The sequence below is a fragment of the Tyto alba genome, unplaced genomic scaffold, assembly GCF_018691265.1.
Source record: "Tyto alba isolate M040663 unplaced genomic scaffold, T.alba_DEE_v4.0 Super-Scaffold_22, whole genome shotgun sequence".
In the NCBI taxonomy this organism is placed as follows: domain Eukaryota; kingdom Metazoa; phylum Chordata; class Aves; order Strigiformes; family Tytonidae; genus Tyto; species Tyto alba.
The window spans coordinates 2,784,859-2,797,220 of NW_024881296.1; the positions used below are offsets into that span (position 1 = coordinate 2,784,859).

General features: G+C 35.7%; 1 protein-coding gene across 7 annotated transcripts in view; it reads right to left on the reverse strand.

The window, feature by feature from the left end:
• The window catches only part of PPP3R1 (protein phosphatase 3 regulatory subunit B, alpha), a 38,943-nt gene that overhangs the window by 21,769 nt on the left and 4,812 nt on the right, over positions 1-12,362 (reverse strand). The window contains exon 1 of one of the 7 annotated variants that reach the window (XM_042796193.1): positions 629-2,206. The exons of the other annotated variants lie outside the window; for them this stretch is intronic. The gene's annotated coding sequence lies outside the window, so the exon portion shown is untranslated. Of the gene's footprint in view, positions 1-628; positions 2,207-12,362 lie in introns of those variants that run through there. 7 annotated transcript variants of the gene reach the window in all.

The following is a 12,362-nucleotide window of genomic DNA, read 5'->3' on the forward strand; positions in this document are numbered from 1 at the left end:
GACAACTAATTAAGAAGTGGCAAGAGTGGGCTCCTAAGATCTCTCTAGTACTTGTACAGGACCAGTTGCGTGAAACAATTTCTGCAGGAACATGAAGTGTTTAATAAACTCATTCTCATCAGTGGCCTCAAACATTGGAAGTGCCTTGACACTGCAGTTGGCTGTTACACCTATGCACCAAAGCTTCCCACAGAAAGACAACACTAAATGTTTCTGCATTTGTATTTTTGATGCATGGGCACCTCATGGAATATTGTCACCACACTATATGTTGTGCTTCCTGCATTTGCTTCTGCACCTTTTACACTAATTATCTTTGCTATCACAAGAAGAAAACTACAGTAGGCAAGTAAAACAGTTAACCAAGCCATGTCAGCTGGGGATCAGAACTAGGGATTCTCAAATTAATCAACTTCCATTCTTTTCTACCTGTAGTGGGTGATGGAAGCCAGCTTTTTGTGTAACTTGAGAATTGGGGTGTAAAGAAAAAAGATGGCAGAAGCTGGAATCAGCATTTAAAAGAGCCTACTCCAAAGACCCTTCTTCCTCTTCTACAAACACACAGAATGCTTCTCTACCTTTCTCATTCTTCTCTATACAACTGAAATGAATGATTAATGAAAATTACCTGTTGCAGAGAATTCTTCCTCCTCTTTCTCCTTCGAGATCATTTTCCATGTACTGCCATTTTCACAAAACTTTAACAATGAACAACTGCCAGCTTGGCGAAGAGGAGTTTGGGGGTTTGGTTTTTGGGTTGGTTTTCATTTGTGGTTGTCAGGTTTTGTTTTTTGTTGGGTTTTTTTTTTTTTTTTTTTTTTTGTAAATGACCATTGTTTAACAAGTTTGGCTGTCACAGGATGGCACTGTATTCTTCACCAACCAACATCAGGCAAGTTGGCAAACAAGAAAGGATGGTATTTGTTAAAGGCTTTAACTGTCACATGAACAGAACACACCAGACACATCCACAGTGGTTTAAGTATTTCTTAAAATTAGTTTCAGACCAAGTCAGTGAGGCTTCAGTCCACTTCAGTATCTGAATTTCTGAATTAAACACTGGTCACAAAAGTATGAAAAGATCTCATCTACTGTAATTTGTACATTTCATATGTGACTTACTGGAGCAATTAAAGCCTAAAAGGAGTTTGCCAGAGCACAGATGAAAGACATGCCTAAAGTTTCTGTAGACACCACAGGAAATACAGCTTAAAACAAATACAGGAATAAGGTTTGAGTGGAAAAAAGCAGCAAGAAAAACACCTTCATCTACCCCATTCAGATACACAAGATACATCTACAGAAGCTAACTATGAAATTTATGTATTGACCTTAAATCTTGGTATTTAGTATTTCCTACGAGCTGTTGTACCTTAATGTAAAAATGTACACATTTTTCTACTCTAAATTTGCCAAGAGATTGCTAACGTGTTCTCCTCCTCTGCTTCATTCACATACACAAATATTATCCAAGTGTAAATTCTACCAGAGTTGAAAAAACTAAACAGCACATTTTTAATGGCCCAGATAATGTAATAATTGAACTGTCAAATGCTTTAGAAGGTCTAATAATCTTTTAGCTTAAAAAAAAGAGAAAATGGACCAGTTTCATTTGGGGTCAAAAAAAAAAAAAACCTGTATCTAGGTAACACTTTGTTGTCCAATCAATTTATGATTTCCTTTGATGAGATAGAGGCATTTTCTATTTTCTCGCAGCCACAATTTTCAAGACGTTATAACTATCTAGCATGATACATCCACAACTCCTCAGCATGCCTGTTACAATTCCACCCAGCTGTTTAAGACCAACAACATAAGCCTGCCAACATACTCTTCCATTCCACCTTCATTTTTGGTTACAGTCTCCATTCTGGGACTACAGCACTGTGCTCTCCACTACACTTGCTGACAAGTGTAATCATTATCCCTTGAAGCAATGTTAAATTTTGCCCAACACTTTCAGTTACACTTCTTGGAAGGTTTACGAGAATTCTGATAAGCCACTGTATTTGTATCAGTGCTCAGTTTTTAATGTATGATCTTAACTCAAAGGTAAAACTACAAATTTACAAGGGACAGGCCTCAAACCTGTTAATATTCTAACTCAGTATCTCACCTGAATACTAATCAACAGCAAACATCAAGGAAGGTTACAAGCATTTTGTAGTCAAAAAAGGGCACTGCTGGACAAAAACCCAAACAATGTGGTTTGTTTTAACTTACCTTTGGAAGAAGATTTCAAGTTTTAAATGTGTTATGCCCCAGGTAGCCTAAATTTGTCAATCCTGCTTCTAAAGAACACACTGTGACCTTCAGTACTGAAGGAACTCAAAAAAAGATTAATACCTAATTCTTCAATATGGCATTTAAATTGCAGACATCAGAGATAATGAACAAAGGCAAAGGGGATTGCTGGATTTGGGATTACAGTAGAGATCAAGTCAGTTTAAAGCTGTTACAGCATTCTGGCAATTGTTGCTCTTTACAAGTATGCGGAATGTTATACTTTCCTTTGCCACATTTAAAGAGAAAGTCTTATTACAAAAACCTTATTTTGGATACATTTATTCGATTTGTTCATAGCAAAAGAACTGATGATTCTTTAAAATATTTTTCCCCTTTTGGATGTAGACAGGTTCTACCACATCCCACCTCAGCATGCAGGAGGCAAAAAGGACTGTACAAGTCTTAGGAAAAGCCTGCAATTTACTCCTTAGTCACCATCTATTCCAGTCATGGCTCTGATCAAGCTCTGTCAGTCATTTTAAGGGAAGCCACTTGTCCTCTGGCTGGCAGTTGGCCAGTCACTTCTGCAATGCTTTATTTAAATCCTCCACTGTCCACGAGTCTCTTCCAAAATGAGGTATTAATGGCTTAAGGCCATCATGGTCAAGTAGCTATCTATGCTATCACAGGGAAGCCCTAAACCAATGAAGCAAGAAGTGAACACAAAATTAAAGATAGGTACTGTTGCCAAACCCTCTACCACACAGGTAAACTAAAGGCATCAAGAGTGTAATTATAAAAAGATTCGGCCTTTGGCTTTATTAGTATTAAAGGAAACACAGAACTAAAAAGTGCATCTATTCAGATAGATTAAAAGCACTCATTTTAAATTTTTATGTTTTGAATTTGAAGTGTTCAGGACTGAAAAGCAATTCGTAGTCAAGTTATAGCAGGGATTATATGATTTGTATTTGTAGACATAAATACCATAGCTTTTCCTGTCTGAACTCAGTTACACTTGCAGAGCTTTCAACAAAAATCTAAACTTGCATGATCTTGAAGGTACAATGAAGTACTTGGTTTAATCACACACCTATACAGACATGAGACATAAGAACCCAGTAGAAATGACAAAAAAAGTAATTTGTAATACTGCTTAAGAAAAAGCATGATCAAAGATGGAAAACAGTTTTACTGCAAAGTCATTTTCCTGAATTTGGAGAAAAGGAGCCATCAAGTCAGAACATACATTGATAATACCATTTACTAGATATATGCCTATCCCCTCAAATCATCTTACACAGGTTTGATGTAGACATAATAAAAACCTAAAGGATAACTGGATTGCTTTAAACTTAACATAACTCAACTGTTGCATCTGTAATGTGTGTGAATATTAAAGTTTTCTGTTCTATTTTACCATCTCCCTATCAGAGACTGCAACATCAGGTAGAAAGATAACTAACAGTGATAGATAAGCATGGTACAGTTTTGAAAACAAGATAAGGCAGAGTAAAAAAAAACAACTGTGCCACATTCAGAGAACTAATACATAAATCTTGTAATTTAAAGAAGCAAAACCTCATGTGTACAAGAAACCATAAGCTCTATATAAAATAAGAGCTCTCACTGCAAAAATTTACATAAACATGCAATCTAGAAATAAAATGAGAGAAACACAGCCACAGGAGCAAGTGTTAACTTTTATGAGCCAAGGAACAATCCCCTGGGTAGTATTAGACAATTTCACTTTTAGCAGTTCCCAGCTACTACTCTTCAGAGGCAACAACCCAGACTACTTATGCAATCACTACAGAGCTGGCATTTCTAAAGCTTGCATCACTCTTGAAAATTCTCAGAACCCTGTAATTTTAAGTGCATAAATGAATAATGAACTCTCCAAAAGCCAAAGAAAGGAGTTTCCCAGAAAGGTTCTGAAACAACTCAACCCTTCGTAGGGGAACGACAAAGTTCTGCCACCATTAAATCAAAATAAGTTCTGATGCAATTAAGAGTTCATATTAGGAAGTCTTTGGGGTAAGACAGGTTGGTCCTCCATTCCTTCTGGAGGAGTCACAGAAAAATTTGCAAGATACTAATTTATTTGTTCCAATTGCATTAACATACTGGTTTCACCTAGAAAACCTCTTACTAGGTTTAATACATAAGGCCTCTTCCCTGAAGTTTATTCAATTCCCTTAGCTAAAGAAGAGACCACAGCAGCCTTCCTTCTCAACTTTAATGACAATTGCAATAAAGTTTCCCAATCAACCCACCCCATGACTGTGTTGTCTGCATTAACAAAATTTCACACCAGTGAAAATGAAAATAGTACCATGCTGTCCAACCAGAAAATCTGTAATCCAAGTACAAAATAAGGTAGAAGACAGAGAAGACTGCAACGCAGCAGACAAATGACAAATTTAAAAAACCAACCAAACAAACCACAGACTAAACATAAATCTTTACACAATAAAAGTGGAGTTGAAGAGTTTCAGAAAGCATTTCAAAGGCAGCCATCTTGTTTCTAAGTATATAGTGCAAAAGCTTATAAACAGTATGGAAGAAGGCATAAAACATGACTGAAAGTTATAACAACTAACTAAAGTGTCATGGGATTTATCAGAGTTAAAGGTCAACATCTTAATAACAAAGAAATGACACCAATTTACACTTAACAGGGTAAAGGGAAACAAAGTATATCACATTGATCTTGTTCTTCAGGACACTGATGCATATAAATTAGGTATTGGCTACTTATGGTCATCTCTGATTTAATCACTTCATTAATAAGAAGGAATTTTTTTCCCTTCACTGGTGAATATGAACATAGAAAATCCAAGCAACTGCAAGCAGTAAATTGTGCCATGCTTGTGTGAAAGAACAGCAACTTCATATTTGGAAAAGTAAAGTAACATATAGAACAGAGGAAACCATTCAAAATATTAAGCCAAAGCATGCAAGCATCACTAAGAACCCGGAGACTAATAAGCAAAGTCACAGAGTTTTCACCAGTAATTAAAACAGATTATACTTAAGCTATTATTTAGCATTTTATAGTCTGTCAGATGATGAAAGACAAAACTACCCAAAAGAGTCAAACCACACATTTTATAGGTAAAACATTTACTAGACAATTAAAAGTTCTTTCAGCTTCTCCATTTCTCTGCAACATTTCGGAGATAAAACAGTTTTCGACCAAAGTACCTTCCCAGAAAACAGACTGTTCAAAACTTCCACTCCAACAAAGAAATAAAACAATGGTCCAGCAAAACTGAGAATTAATCACTGGCTGACCTACATAGAAATAGGAACAGAACAGTTACTTTACAAGAAGATATTAACTTGACCTAAAGACATACTGAAATAGAATTTGCTATATATAGGTATACTCTCATGAGGCTGCTTTCAATTACACCAATTTAATTCTCGGCACCTCCAGGTAATATAAAGCCAAAAAGAGCCAGGGACTTTCAGCAAACAGCTCTTGAGAACAATGCCAGTACTAACTCTGCCAAGTTAATTTATAGTTCAATACATCCCTCCAAAATTAACAGTCAAAAAATTAGTGATATTCTCTGTAATACTTCAGTCAAGCACTCTTGCCACTGGATTGATGAGAGGTGTGAAATGTAGGCTTTCTCTTCTCCGCATTATTTATTAAACATGCTTTAGTATATTGTGGAAATTACTGTCACTTAAAGGCATAGTACTTGTACCATGCTTACAAATTTAAACTTATTTTTGGAGTAATTTTCAAAAAGCTAAAAGCAAGTGTTAACAACATCTGTAGAATCAAACACTCTACCTCTTAAAAATATGAGTTGTGACACTCCAAATACAATAAAGTGAGTAAAACCAAGGGTGGCCCAGTCTTCTGGAATTTCTGAACTTCCTGGTGTCACTTGTACTGAGATCAGACATAATACTGAAAACCCTAATTCTACAGGCAGGAAGAAAACTTGCAATAATTAGATAAGTTTCACACTACTACTCTTCAGCAACACTACGAGCATTAGAAAGGAGTAATAATACTTCTCTTTGCAAAGGATTTTCCAAAAGCAGGAAAAGAGTTATAGTAGCCACAGAACGTTCAGCAGAGAAAACACATCTCTAACTTCTTCAACAAATAGCTACAGGCTTGCTTGTGACTGATCAGATACACTCTCACATATGTATCAGCTGAGGCAAATATGAAAGATGAGAACCCAGCTAGAAATTAAATGGAGCATGTTATCCTCCAACAGCAGCCGACAAATATACAAATTAATGTATTTGTTCCCAACACGTCTGGTAAAGGTCTGTTGCCACAAGCTATTCACCAACTTGTACACGCGAAGAATGGGAGATCAGTTAGAAAGTAAGTTTAGAACGCTTCATTTTTCCAGGGGGTTTAGACATAGCAGATTCACTGTACTGCTGCAAGTGCTATTTATAGAAGGGAAGGGAAATAGCAAAGATACATTCTAGAAATTAAGAAATTAAAGTAACAGATTATACTGCATCATATAACAGTACTATACTACACAGTGTAAAAGACTATACAGGACTAGAATATAATTCCCTATTCACAGAAGTAGGTTGGAAATACTCAAGAACAATGTGACCAGCTCATCTTTCTGTACCAACTAATTATCATAAATTTTTAGATTTTAACACTGTACTCAGTAATGGGTTAACTGCGAAGGTTAAGGCTTTGGGAACACTTGCACAGGTATTTTTAAATAGATCTGAGAAGGCCTGGAGGAAAAATAAAGCTGATGCAGCTCTACTGCATGTAACAGTCTACTAAGAGTTTAAGAGTCAAACTTCCCTGCTCAAGGTCATTTAAGTGCCAATTCACATAGGCTATACCACAGGGACTTAAAACAATCAGGGAAGTCACACAGGTCAGAGTCCAGTACTTGATCAGATGATCTAAGAGCACAGAAACAGGCTGTTTAAACAGATGCTGTCACCAGACTTTCTTCTCATTTAAGAAACTTATAAACAGTTTAATACCACATAGTGCAAAAAAGGGAAATCTGAGTTTGAAAGAAGGATAAGCATCTTATGGCTGCCCCAAAGGAGAGAGAAAACGGAAGCAGTAAAAAAGATCCCAAGGAAAAGTATATAATTAATAAAATGTCATTCAGGATCTACCAGAAAAGAGTCTGGAGAACACTGCAAATAATCATGTAAAGAACATTTATCTGGTAATTGAAAATATAGTTCAAAATTGGGATTTGGTTTCACAAAGTGAAAAGAACAGAAAACAATTAAGGAGGCAAAGGTGCAGAACTGGGCAAGATGTGCAAATCAAAGCAAGAAGCAAACTATGCTGAAGGGGAATTGTTGCATAGATACAGAATCTACAAAATATAAGACTGCATTCCAGTATTCTTAACCATGTCTAATAGTTAACACTAGCATTAATACTTAGTTCTTTTTCTTTTTTTTTTTTTTTTTTCCAAAAGGAAAATAACTTCATCACAACTTACAGCTGTCAGCTATTAAATTAAGAGATTTTAGTAAGTTCTGGTTTAGTTTACACCACTCAAGGACTCATGAAGAATTCAGTAAAGAATAAAGATGAGTCATACAGTTTGAAAACAGGCCCTACCAACACTGTGATCCAACACAGAGAGATCAAAACCATTGTAATTAAAATATCAAGAATTTTACAAAACATTAAACAGGTCTTCTGGCCATTACCAGCTTCCATTCTAAGTGAATACTTAGAATTTCCAGCAAATTAGGAATTTATTTGCTGAAAAAAGACTGCAAATTTCCAAAGTCTTCCAACTATCATTATCATAGACTTCCTGATCAAAGGAAAGCAAAATGAAAAATAGTAAAACACAGAAAAATATACTATTTTAAATTAAGGTTTTCATTGCCATAAAATATTCCAAAACCTTGAAACAGTTTTCTTCACATAACTGGTGTCATGGAGAAAATACTGACTTCTTTTTTTTATCAACAACACTGAGGTGATGTCCATTCAGGAGCCGGTTTTATGAAGTCATATTCAAATGTAATTAGAAAGACAGAATATTTTCGGTTTAGTTCTTCAGGGCAGGAACTAACTTGTTTCTTATGTACAGGAATGTAAATATTTACATTGATATGTCTAGCACTTTTGCTATAAACTAATAAAAGGGTACTCAAAACTTTAGAATTCCAACCTAGCTTACAAACGATCAGATGTCAAAAAAATTTGAAGAATTATCCAAAAATCTCATTTCCTTACAGATGTTACGATTATTTTTGGTAAAGATTCATAGCACTTGCTAAAGAAAAGATTCCTTTATCCTGTCAGAAATCAAAGCTTATTAATTGCTGTAACTAGCAATGCAATTAAAAATGGCTATCCTGAAGAGCTGTACATTTTCATTAAGTTTTAACTGTACATAAAAGCAAAAATAAAAGTACACACAAAGCAGCATTAGAAAAATTACTGCTATTTTTAGGGTCCACAGATCCCAAAATAAGTCAAGTAGGTGCACCCCTGCAGAGCCCCAGTGACTTCCAGTAATAATTAACAGTTGCTCTGGAGGCTCACAATCAAGAATCTAGTCATCCTAGTCCAAGGGACAGTACAACTAAGTGTATCCATCCCCCACCGACACAGATGTATATGTATACACAATCTGCCCACAGAACCACAGGCTACCATCTTTCTGCTACTTCTCATCTTATCTCTTCATAGGCTATACTTCCAAAAATGTACTGCCTCCAACCCTTAAGGGCAGCATAAATACGTATGCATTTGTACACGTCTAATATGAACTGCAAATAAAAAAACATTTCTAATTTTAAAATGTTTTAGCTGCGCTTTGTGAGATGCTGGGTAACATGGATTGACTTCACAAAACATTTATGACCCTGATCAGATGCTAAACAATACCTCTGCAAAAGTAGCCAAGATAGAACTATTGCTAAAAACCACCCACTCTAACTCTTGACAATTTTTCTGGAATCTTTAGCTGCTGACCCCTACTATAGAGCATTACAGTACCTCATTACATGCAACGACTAAACCTTAAACGACCATCCCCTTACTTCCCCTCAATTTTAGTCCCTTTTACTCACGTGACTTTTTGTTTTCTCACCAAGAAAGGGAATTTGGCCACCTTCTAGCCCACTGTTCATTTTTTTCAAGGCATCCCAAAAGAGAATTTTTCAGAATTGAACTCTAGCAAACTCAGCTGCACCAACACTAGTGATGCACTCTAACATTCAAGACTACAAAAGCCTACTAACCTTTCTTATTTTATGAACTACATTTGTCACTAATCTATTTTTCCAGTGCACTGACTAAAATAAACTAACACCAGCAGTACCGAATGCAAATGCTTTTATCTTAGTAAAATAACCAAACTTTGTATTTTGAATAAAATATTTCAGGAAAACTAACAATTTTTATAAGAATCCCTGGAAAAGTTTAAGAATAAGTAGGGAACAGGTATTTTACTAGATGTCCCTATGAAGAACAACGATTAGAGTGTTAGGATAATCTACTTAAATATGAAAATCAAGTCTATTTATTCATATGGCATTTTTCTGTTATTGCCGTTTAGAAGTTTGCCTATTCATCATTTTTTTACTAGACTTGTTAGCAGATCTACATACAATGAAGCTTTTATCTGAGAAATCTGTGAAGTGTTCCTCCAGTATTATCAACAAAACTGATCCATGACTGCTCAGATACCAAGGGGCTAAGCCTGTTAAGCAGTGGCTAGGTACTAAATTAAACTTCCCCAAGGGAACATCATTACATATACATACGCAACACTGAAAAAACTGTTCAGACATCATGCCTACAAAGCACATGAAAAGTTCTTCATAAGCTCAAGCCTGAAGTCATATCCATGGAGTTTATTTAAAAAAAAAAAAAAAAAAAAAAAAAAAAAAAAACCACCTCCTTTTAAAGTCCTATCCATAGTATCGTGGAGCAGAGGGAATTCATGTGACTTCAACTTCGGTGATGCTATTCAGAACCTACAGAGTCAGCAGTGAAACAACAGTTGTTTTTCACTTCCTAGCACAAAACAAGCCAAACATCTGAGAAATGTACACAGAGAAGCTATTTACTAGGTGACAGTGGAGAAGAGGTAGGAAAAGGAGTACTGTAGCTGAGGTCTTCCTTTCCAAAGTTTCCAGCTGTGTAGAGTAAAAACCCTCTGTATTTGTCACAAACATACCAGCAGAGGAAAAGAAGTTTCCACAGCCTTTGAAGATGATCCTAAGATTATATTCTTGTGAGAATCACAGCTGAATCTACTTTTCCAGTAGCTAGGTTTCCTCCCAGAAACATATTAACCCTAGCCTTCATTTCTGGGCTTCCTGTCTGTTACCCCATCCCTTCCTCTCCTGCTCCTCCCAAATTCTGACTGAAGTTCTTTAACTAACAAATGTCTTACTATATTTTTTAATTCCTACTTTACCTACCTTAGACAATGATATAAAGCCTTTGTGAACTTCAAGCTGACTGCATAAGCTTTTTAAAGTAGGCACAGTATCAGCTTACTGAGGGAGTTCCGGTTCTTTGCCTTAACAGTCTGCTTAAATGTCCATCAACACAGACTTCACGAATATTCACCTGAGTGTATAATAACAGGCACAACCTGTTTACAGCTTGGAAGCCAAGATTTTTATTGGCAATTCATGAGCAATGCTGTCCTTAATCCGAAGTATTTAAAGGGTTTCTGAGACTTCTTTAATGCAGTTAAGGATTATTGTTTGTATCACTAGGGATTCTTCCTTAATTGTGGAACAGAGTATCAATAATAGCAGGGCCAACTGACTGTCAAGTTACAAGTCAGATATAGTCTCCAGCCTGTTTTGCACCATCTACACAGTTTTCCCAAGCAGTTAAAGTAACAAAGCGCTTGTGGCTGTACTAGGTACAATCTAAAAGCAATATATAAAAGATTTGCATGGTCTGTCTTTGTGGAAAAGGCCTAATATAATTACCAAATTAAAATTTTCAAGCTACACATTTAGTAAGTTATATAAAATGTCAAGATTAAATTTTCCTATTTAAAAGAACTGTCACTCCAAACATTACTTCACTTGAAAGATGTGGGTTTTATTCTGAGACACGCCTGAAACTTTTTTCAAAAAAAAAAAACCAAAACCTACATCTCCACATATTTCTGCCATTCAAATTATATAGAACAGACCTGAATATTAAGACAGGCCATAGTTTAAGTTTAACCCTGGTTAAACCTACCTCAATATTTAGTATTACTAAGGAAATACAGTAATTCACAGCGTGACCAAAATAGTCTAGCTATGTCATACACCAAGCAGAATATATTGCTTCTAGTCCTGTACTTAAATCACTACGAAATCATTAATTTCAAGTTATTTTAGCTCCCTAATCGCTGATCCAGAGAAATAGCAGTGAAAACATCCCCAAAATACTTCAACTGGTAAACTGAAATACCTATCTATTCCAGTTTAAAAAATGTTGGTCCATATACAAGTTTGTCCCACCTCATTCAGCACATTAAGGCAATCCTTGTAGCAGATCTTTCTCAAACTGTTGAGAAAACTCAAACTGAATAGCTTTTATGGGGCATAAAAGGCCCATTTCCAGGTACAATCTCTAAAAGAAGTCACATTAAGTGGCTAAGGATGCTACAAAGATGTTGAAAGAAGGTAGTATATGATCAAGCTTTCAACCACTGCATAGCATCACATGCTTTAAGCCAAATGGACAGTGCACAGAACGTTTTCTAGTGGCTGTGTTCTAACTCAAATAACTCATCAGCCCCAAGACCTCAAAATTCATAGCAGTTAATTTGATTTAAACTTATTTATTTTCAGAGCTATAAACATCTCTTTCCAACATCATATACTTATGTTAACTTCTAAACAATCAAAAGGGCCTTGGATAAGTTATTACCCCACCATGACCACAACCTTTTTCATTTTTAGAACAGGGACAGTAATTACCAGCTTCACAAGAGCACAGCAAGACAAGCTCTTATGGTCTTTGGGAAAGAAAGAACATGTTTAAGTAATGTATATAATCAAGTCAGCCAATAAAATTCTTCCAGTTTCCAGGAGTTTCAACTTTTTTTTCCATTTTAATTAGCAGGGGCACACATGAAATATACTTATTTTCTTACAATATCCTGCTCAGA